Source organism: Ptychodera flava, unplaced genomic scaffold (assembly GCF_041260155.1).
Source record: "Ptychodera flava strain L36383 unplaced genomic scaffold, AS_Pfla_20210202 Scaffold_108__1_contigs__length_254589_pilon, whole genome shotgun sequence".
In the NCBI taxonomy this organism is placed as follows: domain Eukaryota; kingdom Metazoa; phylum Hemichordata; class Enteropneusta; family Ptychoderidae; genus Ptychodera; species Ptychodera flava.
The window spans coordinates 224,210-234,197 of record NW_027248290.1 but is presented as its reverse complement, the minus strand read 5'-3'; positions in this window follow the sequence as shown (position 1 = coordinate 234,197).

Sequence of the window (9,988 nt, the reverse complement as noted above, 5' to 3'; positions counted from 1 at the left end):
GTCTGTTATAGCATCTTTAGTCCAAAAAATCAATTTTACAGCATATATGTTTTCAACAGCCTTCAAATGTACAGTATTATGTTAAAATACACAATGTGGAATATGTTGTGTTTCATTAATTTTAACCATCTTGACCTGATGTTGAAAATATGGACTTGGCAGGAAAAGGGATACTGTACGATAGACCTGATCATGATTATTGATAATAGACACCTTCTAAAGGTTTTATTTCTTATATACTAAATGCCATATTACATATATTAGAAATCTAGCCATAATTCTAAAAACCCGCAGCCCGCAGCCCGCAACCCGCAACCCGCAACCCGCAGCCCGCACTTTAGCAGATACCAAGCCGCACAGTGCAGTGTTGTTGCATGCAAATTTAGCGAGTTGTTTTAACGGTCACAACTGTCGGTCTGAACAGAAAAGGACCCACGTTTGATCGTCGTATCTTCGTATAGCTATCGCCTTGGAGTAATCTATCGAAATAATGCAAAATACACGGGGAAGAACCTACACCCGTGGAAAGGCAACCAGCAGTGATCTCCGGCAATAAGTAGTTCACGAAATAGAGGAGATAGGTGGTGATCAGCGACTGGTTTTGTACCTCGTGGATCATATGTACAAACAGCGAAGAAATTGCGATTGGCAGCAACGACCGTATTAAAAGAAGATTTGGGTACATTTTTGCAAGACCGGTTCAGTAATCCCCTAGAAACTATCGCCGTGGTCGACAAAGAGTGTTACTGGACGTTGAAGTTGAGTTCATAGGAGCCATCAAATCTGAGAAGCCCTCCGTTAGGGACCGTTCAGTTTTTACGGCCTTGGGGGCCGGCAAAATCTTGTCGCCGGTGTCCAAAAAATATAGACCCCCTGCATTTTTCGTGAAAAAGATGACCCCCCCCTTTGTCAGACGAAAAAATTTGATGACCCCCCCCCCCCCCCCATGAAAAATAACCAAAACACATGTGGCAAATTTACCCGCACGGTTTGGATTTGAACTCCGGTACGCGGCGCACTTTATTCGTGTAGCAGAGATGCCAGTGCACAAACTTCTTAGCCACATCCATGCAAACGTCTGTTAATTAGGACTCGTGGTACGAGTCCAAAGGGTTGTGTAAAATTGTCTGCGTTTTCCCCTGTATTGGACTTGGACTTGGTACCAGACTCATGCTTGTTTATTGCAATGAGTTCAATCTGTGCCTGCCTATCTGCGCCGCTGCTCTCAGAGAGCAAAGTTGGCGGAAACAAGTTTTCATGTGCAAGTTTTGATGAACACTGAATACACAGGTGGTTTCCGTTATGGAAGTCAAACCTGGCTACACTGAGTGAGTGTTACCCTTCAGGGTACAATACAAATAAATTTTAGTCAATTTCATAACAAATAGTTTCAATTTTGCATTTATTTTAATATTCCCGGTAAAAATCACGCCCTTTAGTGCAAATCACATCCCTTGATGTTAAATGGAATAGTCTTCCGGTGTTTGACCGAGACTGCGAAGGTTTGAACCAATCATACGCCTGTATCGGGAAAGATTACTGTCACTCTTAGGAAAAGTTCTGCTACAGTGTTAAACACCGCCACTTTAGCACTGATATTTACTGATAAGAACGCGTTTATTTATCATGGGAGGACTCGGTTGAAATTTGTCGATTAATTTGTCATCGTGTACTTGTGATCTTTCAAATGAAAAAGTGAGTTGAATGAATTTGTAAAAGGAGAATTTAAATGTATCTACGACTGTAATACAGTTGGACGCTTTCAGTCTAATTGCTGCAGACTCTGCTCCGACGGATTCTCCATGATCCGATGATGAAATATTCTTCCTGGCGTTTAGTTAAGTGAAATGGCATTTGATAAAGTAATAAAGATACTAGATACTCTGGGCCCAAAGATTTGTTTTATTCACGTACTTGAACCTCCGTGGAGCATAGATTATTTATTTGCCACGTATTTTAAATGGTGTACTGAGAATAAAAATTTGCATATAAATAATGTGCCGTAGCAAATAAGCTCTAGGTCATCATTCTATATTTCCATGGAAAAACTTATTCAATGGGATCTTGAAATATCTCCGTTTAATAATGTTTGGGTAAGACAACGATGAGTGTCATCCATGACACTCATCGTTGTCTTACCCAAACATTATTATAACCGGGGATCAGAAATGTAGTCACCTCTGGTTACTTTGTTACGTGAGTTAACCTAACTACCGCAATATTACAGTCTGCCTTTCTACCGCTTTCGTACTGGGAAGAGATTGTTTTCATATTTTAATGCGAACCTTGTTGTGACATGTGTTTTAATATACAAGACTACCTGTAAGAGGTTACACCCCGTTCAGAAGGCGGGGGTAATATTACCTGCTGATTGCCATAAATAGGCATATCATGACGATATGGACTACAAGTCTTACAAAATAAATACAAATTTACCTTAACAAGGATCTCTAAAACTGACGCCATGGGTAGGAGAAAAATGTAATTATGCGAGTTTCACATTGTATTCTTATATCTCATAATTTCGTGATATAGGTATAATGGCTGACTCTATCATCATTTGTTGATTCTACTTTCGGTACTCACTGGTAGGTACTTTTTCTTACTAGCTGGAGTTATTGGCACGTTGAAACATTACGCGACATCAATCGCGAAACAACGTGCCTTGCCGGCCATATCGTACCAGTGAACCTATTGTCTTTTATATTTTCCTCTTAGAAAGCGGATTCTTGTCAGACCACAATATTTACTTGTATAGATATGTTAATACAAAAGCACTTCCCGGTGTAGGCCGACGTCGAGATGTCCCCTACATGACTTCTTAAAGAAAACATTGGGTGAAAAAATAACCGTCATACGATTGTGAATGTCTTTTAGAATTGATAAGAAAATTCTTTGCCATAGTGATGAGAAATAACGGCATGTAGAGGGAATAAATGATGATGTTGCTGAGAAAATTTATTTACAAACCAGAATTATACAGAACAGGTAATCTTCATGATGTTGCTAATGATTCACATTAATGACATCACATTTAGTTATTTCCGAAATCATGCATCAATATGTTTGTTTGTCTGTCTGTCTGCCTGCCTGTCTGTCTGTCTGTCTGTCTGTCTGTCTGTCTGTCTCTGTCTGTCTGCCTGTCTGTCTGTCTGTCTGTCTGTCTGTCTGCTGTTTTATTTTGTTTTGTTTTGTTTTGTGTTGTTTTGTTTAAAGATGCCGCAAGTACAGAACATCAAGTCATTGGAATTTCTACTTCAAAACACTATAGGCTGCATTCTGCATACTGGAGGGGCTATGAGGCTTAAGAAACTAGGGGGTCATAAAATTGAATAGTCTACTGGTTGGTTCGAGTGTCAACATGTCGGTGTTTTTATGGGACATCATAATGCCGAAATTCATACAAACGATTGGACGGCATATTTTCATGAAGTTCCGATCAAAGGGGTCAAACGTGGCAAAAAGGTTACCGGCCACACAAAACCTTACAACCATAGTATGTATTGTTACTCTTATCTATCTATTGCCAATAAAATTACAAATCACGAATATCAATTGCTCCCTTGAGAAACGTCTACCCTTATTGATCATAACCGAGTTGTCAAGTTTTGAGACAGATGTGCGTTCATGCATGTTAGAAATCTGGTTTCGGATTTTTTGCTGCCGCGTTGAGTGTGACAAGCCATGTGAACGATCTCTCGTCAAACTATAGTTTTTAAATTACGACATGTCAAACACGTGTTTGAAAAATCAATGTTTTTAATTACAATGGGCTTTTATCGGCACATACATAATGAAAATTAAACTCATGTTCTATGTCAAAGACAGCAAATTTCAAAGCAAAAGATTTTAGTTTTACTGGGTAACACAACTGAGCAACTCAAGTAGAGAGGTGTGTGTACAATAAAAAGTAAAATTAACAACCATTCATGACCCTAGATGGCGTACTTCACATTTGAGGTTAAAGCTTCATTAATTCGTTTATGATCGTCATTGCAAATGTTAGCACCTCCTTCAGAGCACTTTGGCTGAATTCCAAAATACTGGAGGGGCTAGAATGCTAAGGAAACCAACGGGGTATAAAATGAATACATGTATGTCATCCAACTGATCTTTTTGTTTACATGTTGGTATTTTTTCTGCGACAACGTGATGCCAGGAATCATAGAAACGATTTGACGGCAGATTTTCATGAAGTTCCGACCATCGGGGTCAAACGTGGCCAAGTTGTTCATTTAACGGCCACACAAAACCTGACACACATAGAATGTATCTTGTGTGGATACTGTGATCTATTGCCAATAAAGTTACAAATCATGAATATCAATTGCTCCTCCAAGAATTGCTATCCTTTACGCTCACAACCAAGTTGTCAAGTTTTGAGACAGATGTGCGTCCATGCATGTTAGAAGTCGGCTAATCACGTTTTGTGCTGCTGCAATGAGTGTGACAATCCGTGTGAACGATCTCTCGTCAAACTAGATTTTAAAATTACGACATGTGAAACTCATGTCTAAAACAATAAATGTTTTTAATTACAATGTGCTTTTATCGGTACATACATAATGAAAATTAAACTCAATTTCAATAAGAAGAAGTCAAAGACAGCAAATTTCAAAGGCAACTAGTTTTACGTACTGGGCAACACAAGTAACTCAAATAGGGAGTCGAGTGAACAATAAAAAGTAAAATTAACAACAATACATGATCCTGAATGGTGTAATTCACATTTAAGGCTAAGGGTTTCCCACTAAGTCAGTGTATACCTAACAAGTGTCTAAAGCTTCATTATTCGTTTATCGTTTTGTGAAATGTGAACACCTGCATCAGATTACGTTGCCTGGATTCGAAAGTGCTGGAGAAGCTAGAAGGCTAAGGAAACCCAGGGGATATAAATTGAATAGTATATTATCCAATGGATCCAGTGTTAATATGACCGTATATTTAAGCGATAGCATGATGCCGGGAGCAATAGAAACGATAGGACGGCAGATTTTCATGAAGTTCCGACCGAAGTGGTCAAACATGGCCAAATGGTTCATTTTCATGGCCACACAAAACCTGACAACCATGATAAGTATTGTTACGTATATCTTATCATCTATTGCCAATAAAATTACAAGTCATGAATTTCAAACGCACCTTCGAGAATCACTATCCCTAATGCTCATAACAGAGTTGTCAAGTTTTGAAACAGATGTGTGTCCATGCGTGTTAGAACTCTGCTGTTAACATTTTTTGCTGCTGTATTGAGTGTGACAAGCTGTTTGAACGATCTTTCGTCAAACCATGAAATTATGTCAAACACATGTCCGAAAAAGTCAACATTCTTAATTACTATGTGCTTTTATCGGTACATACATAATGAAAATTACACTCCATTTCTATGAGAAATCAAAGGCAGCACATTTCAAAGGCACAAATTTAAATTTTAGTTTATAACACTATTGACTCAAGTAGAGAGCGTGTGTACAATAGAAAGTAAATTTACAACCATTAATGACCCAGAATGGCGTACTTCACATTTGAGGTTAAAGCTTCATTAATTCGTTTATGATCGTCATTGCAAATGTTAGCACCTGCTTCAGAGCACGTTGGTTGAATTCCAAAATACTGCAGGGCTAGAATGTTAAGGAAACCAACGGGGTATAAAATGAATACATGTATTCATCCAACGGATCTTTTTGTTTACATGTTGGTATTTTTTCTGCGACAACGTGATGCCAGGAATCATAGAAACGATTTGACGGCAGATTTTCATGAAGTTCTGACCATCGGGGTCAAACGTGGCCAAGTTGTTCATTTAACGGCCACACAAAACCTGACACACATAGAATGTATCTTGTGTGGATACTGTGATCTATTGCCAATAAAGTTACAAATCATGAATATCAATTGCTCCTCCAAGAATTGCTATCCTTTACGCTCACAACCAAGTTGTCAAGTTTTGAGACAGATGTACGTTCATGCATGTTAAAAGTCGGCTAATCACGTTTTGTGCTGCTGCAATGAGTGTGACAAGCCGTGTGAACGATCTCTCGTCAAACTGGATCTTTGAAATTACAACATGTGAAACACATGTCTAAAACAATAAATGTTTTTAATTACAATGTGCTTTTATCGGTACATACATAATGAAAATTAAATTCAATTTCAATAGAAGTCAAAGACAGCAAATTTCAACTAGTGGATCCATTGTTCATATGTCAGTATTTGTTATGAGACAACATGATGCCAGGAATCATAGAGAGGATTATGCGGTAGATAATCATGATGTTTCGATTGAAGGGGTCAAACGTGGCCGACTGGTTCATTTTACGGTCACACAAAACCTGACAACCATTGAATGTATCATGTGTTGATACTTATCTGTTTATTGCCAATAAAGTTGCAAATGATGAATATATCAATTGCTCCTTCAAGAATTGCTATCCTTAACGCTAATAACTGTGTTGTCAAGTTTTGAGACAGATGTGAGTTCATGCATGTTAGAAGTCTGCTATTCACGTTTTGTGCTGCTGCATTGAGTGTGACAAGCCGTTGAAAGATCTCTCGACGAACTATAATTTTGAAACTACGACATGTCAAACACGTGTCTGAAATAGTCAGTGTTCTTCATTACAATGTGCTTTTATCGGTACACACATAATGAAAATTAAACTCAATTTCTATGAGAAGTCAAAGACAGCAAACTTTGAAAAACAACTAATTTTAGTTTTACCGGGTAACACAACCAACTCAAGAAGAGAGCCGTGTCAACAATAAAAAGTAAAATAAATAACCGTTCATTGCCCTGAAAGATATTGTTGATATTTGAGGTTAACCTGGGTTTTCCTCTAACACAGTCTATACCTAACAACAGTGTAGTGCTTCAGCAATTCGTTTATTGTCGTCACCGCAAAACCCTTCAGTTTACATTTTAATCCGAGTGGCTACAATTCACTTAAGGAAGTTGGAAATTACCATCGACAAATGTACTTCTTTTAATTTTATTGACAATTCTTGTTTATTTTCGAACTTTGTATATAGTACAGAAGCTGCCGGCTGATTGCTGACAGCGCTCTAGTTTGGATAGCGGTAATGGCCGTGTTGTGATTGATACGAATGACCTCGTTCAGGTCACCGGTCTATCCACCATTAGAACGGATGATGGGACACTGAGATATTTACACATGCATTCAGTTTTTAACATTGGAGAAAACAAAAACTCCCAGACTGGAACCGATAAACATCACAGGGCGATCCATTTTGTGAACTAATGTTGGATACGGGTCGTTATACAAACTGGACTGCTAACGGCATTAGCATTTTACGTTAAATTGTGTAAAGTAAAATGACAATATAAGGGTGATAAATATCAAAACACGCAAGGTAATACCGTAGAAAAAATACCGTAGAAAAAGATTCCGGTTATTGGCTGCTTGCAATATATTTAGTGTATTTCTAAGCATTCGCCTGAAAATGTGAGAGTGAAGTGAAGACGATGTACTAATCTGAAAGCAACTAGTTGCATCGCCTTCAGGCCAAGTGAGTGCGCTACCTAAACTCCGACTTGTTCGTCGGGAACAATGTAATGGTGGTAACTGTAATTACGAAACACTTCTTTTTGTACTTTGTTTGTGAAATGAATAGACAAACGTGACAGCCGATTATGGAATATTCACGATGCTGATCATTTGTTTTTAAAATTCGAAAAAACGCCATCCTTTTCTCTGCATTGCACAAAAAGAGCGCTGTGCAGCAACAGCATGGAGGAGGAAAGAACATGTATGTCAACGCCTGAAATTATGGTCCGGTGATAAATCTATCATGGGGAGGGGAGGGGAGGGTGGCTGTGCTGCAATTAGGCAATAACCCCCGCCGCAGTCGTTATTCACTTGAGTTTGGTACAATTCGCTCACACAGCACTCGTCATGATATTACATATATCAACTTTGTGTCTCTGTCGTCTTATTCGGGTATTCTTGTCACTTTAGGTCCAATATACAGATAACAGACATGGGATAAATCGGATATGGGGAAAAATACGCCCGAGACCAAGCATTGCTTACAAGTCTGGGTTAAGTTGACAACACAGGAACACAGCAGACCAAGAAAAGTGACGGTTCAAGTATGGCGAAGTGCTTGAAGTACGAGGATGAAAATGTCTATACATGTGAATATAAATACAAAATATGAAATTAAGTATATATACACACACACACACATATATATATATATATATATATATATATATATATATATATATATATATATATATATATATATATATATGTATGTATATATATATATTGAAAATCTCGTAGGAACTTGGAGTTGTCACTTTATCTCACGTCAAACTGTGTCCCTAACAAACTCTATAAAATGCATTTATTCTACCAAACTTAAAGGGACAAAGTCGCCCATTTTTCATGGATTTTGTTTGATAGGAGATATTATTTATATAATGTTTGAAATGTTTAACCCTTTCAGGCCTGACCTTCTGGTAACTTACCAGAGCTACCCCTATATATAGGGGTTTAGGCCTGAAAGGGTTAAAGATACTGAATGAATGGGTGACCATGCTTATATTCGATACCGCTTTCAGATAATTGAAACCATCGCGAAAATGAATTAATGGTCTTGGCCATTCATTCACGGTTTCATATCTCGTGTCTAAATCTGGCCGAGACGATCTGCGCTATAGGTCAGAAATCAATAAAACGCGGCCAACACGGCGACCCCAGATAAGCCTGTGACACCGAGACCCCGCTCACGGTGTAGATACGTTCTTTAAATTCCACAAGTTTGGTTCAGAAGAAGGTGCGTTGTCAGCAAGAGCGACAAACGCCTCTATCGTAAATAGTTTTCGTTTTATGCTCGTTGCGTCAAGAAAGATATTTTCATAGTGCACACATGTTCAACAGGAACTGTGAATACAAGCAATAGAAACGTTATCATTTCCCATATATGGCAAAGGTTCTTCTACAGTTTGCTGTGATCATGAACAGTCTTACATTGCCACTTGGCGAGAAGGCAGGGTGCGGCGTTAGTGTCAAATTTGACTACCTCTTGCTGACTTACTGGGTCTGGTTGTCCCCGGTTCGTCTTAGCTTTTATGTTGCCGATACAATGCGTCATAGAACGTTACGCAGGTGCAGCCAACGGAGCTATTCATCGAAAAAGCTGTTCCAGGGCCAATTTTGGAGGGCAGGGGAAATTTTAAATTTGCTCGGGCAGGCGACATGTTTTTAAGTGGCAGGGGAGCAAATTTTAGTGTTTGTTTTGTAGGGCAGGGCAGATATTGGTTGATTGTCCTGGGAACAGGGCTTGGCGAAAAACGAGGAGAGGGAAAGCTTCTTTTAAAACGGGGACAGGGGAAGTTGGGCCATGGCGTTTCCGGGGATTTGGACACAGGGCAAGTACTTTTCGTGCCTTCAGGGGAAAAGGAATGACAAAATTTTGAGGGGAATTTTTTCGAGGGCAGGGGAAATCGGCAAGTTTTTTGTTTCGCCAGAGGGCAGGGGAGCTTCCAAAATCCATAGTAGGCAGGGGAAACAGGCAAAAATAAGTGTGGAGTAGGTAAAAATGAAGTTTGAGTGCGGGAGGGTAGGTCGAAATTTTTTAGTGGGAGGGCAAATCATGAACAGCTAATTAATTACCTTATTGACTTAAAATTAGTCAGTTCACACTGCTTATCGTGCACAATATATCTTATCACAGTGAGGACCCCTTTAAAAGTGAATTGTTCGTTGGCTGCACCTGATTACGACCCATTTCGCTATTTGTACACTGGTAGATCTAGAAGGGAATTTATTATTCACCTAGGGTTCTGTTTCGCTTGTAGGATTCCATAACAGTTATCGATAGTCTCTCTGTATTCATGAAGTATTATTGTCATGAAAATAACTCAACCCTTTAGCCCTCCTCTCAGATCAAATCCTATTAGAATGTTTATTCAGTCCCTCATACCCCTCGGCCGCCCCTAAATATTCACAGTACAGCCCGC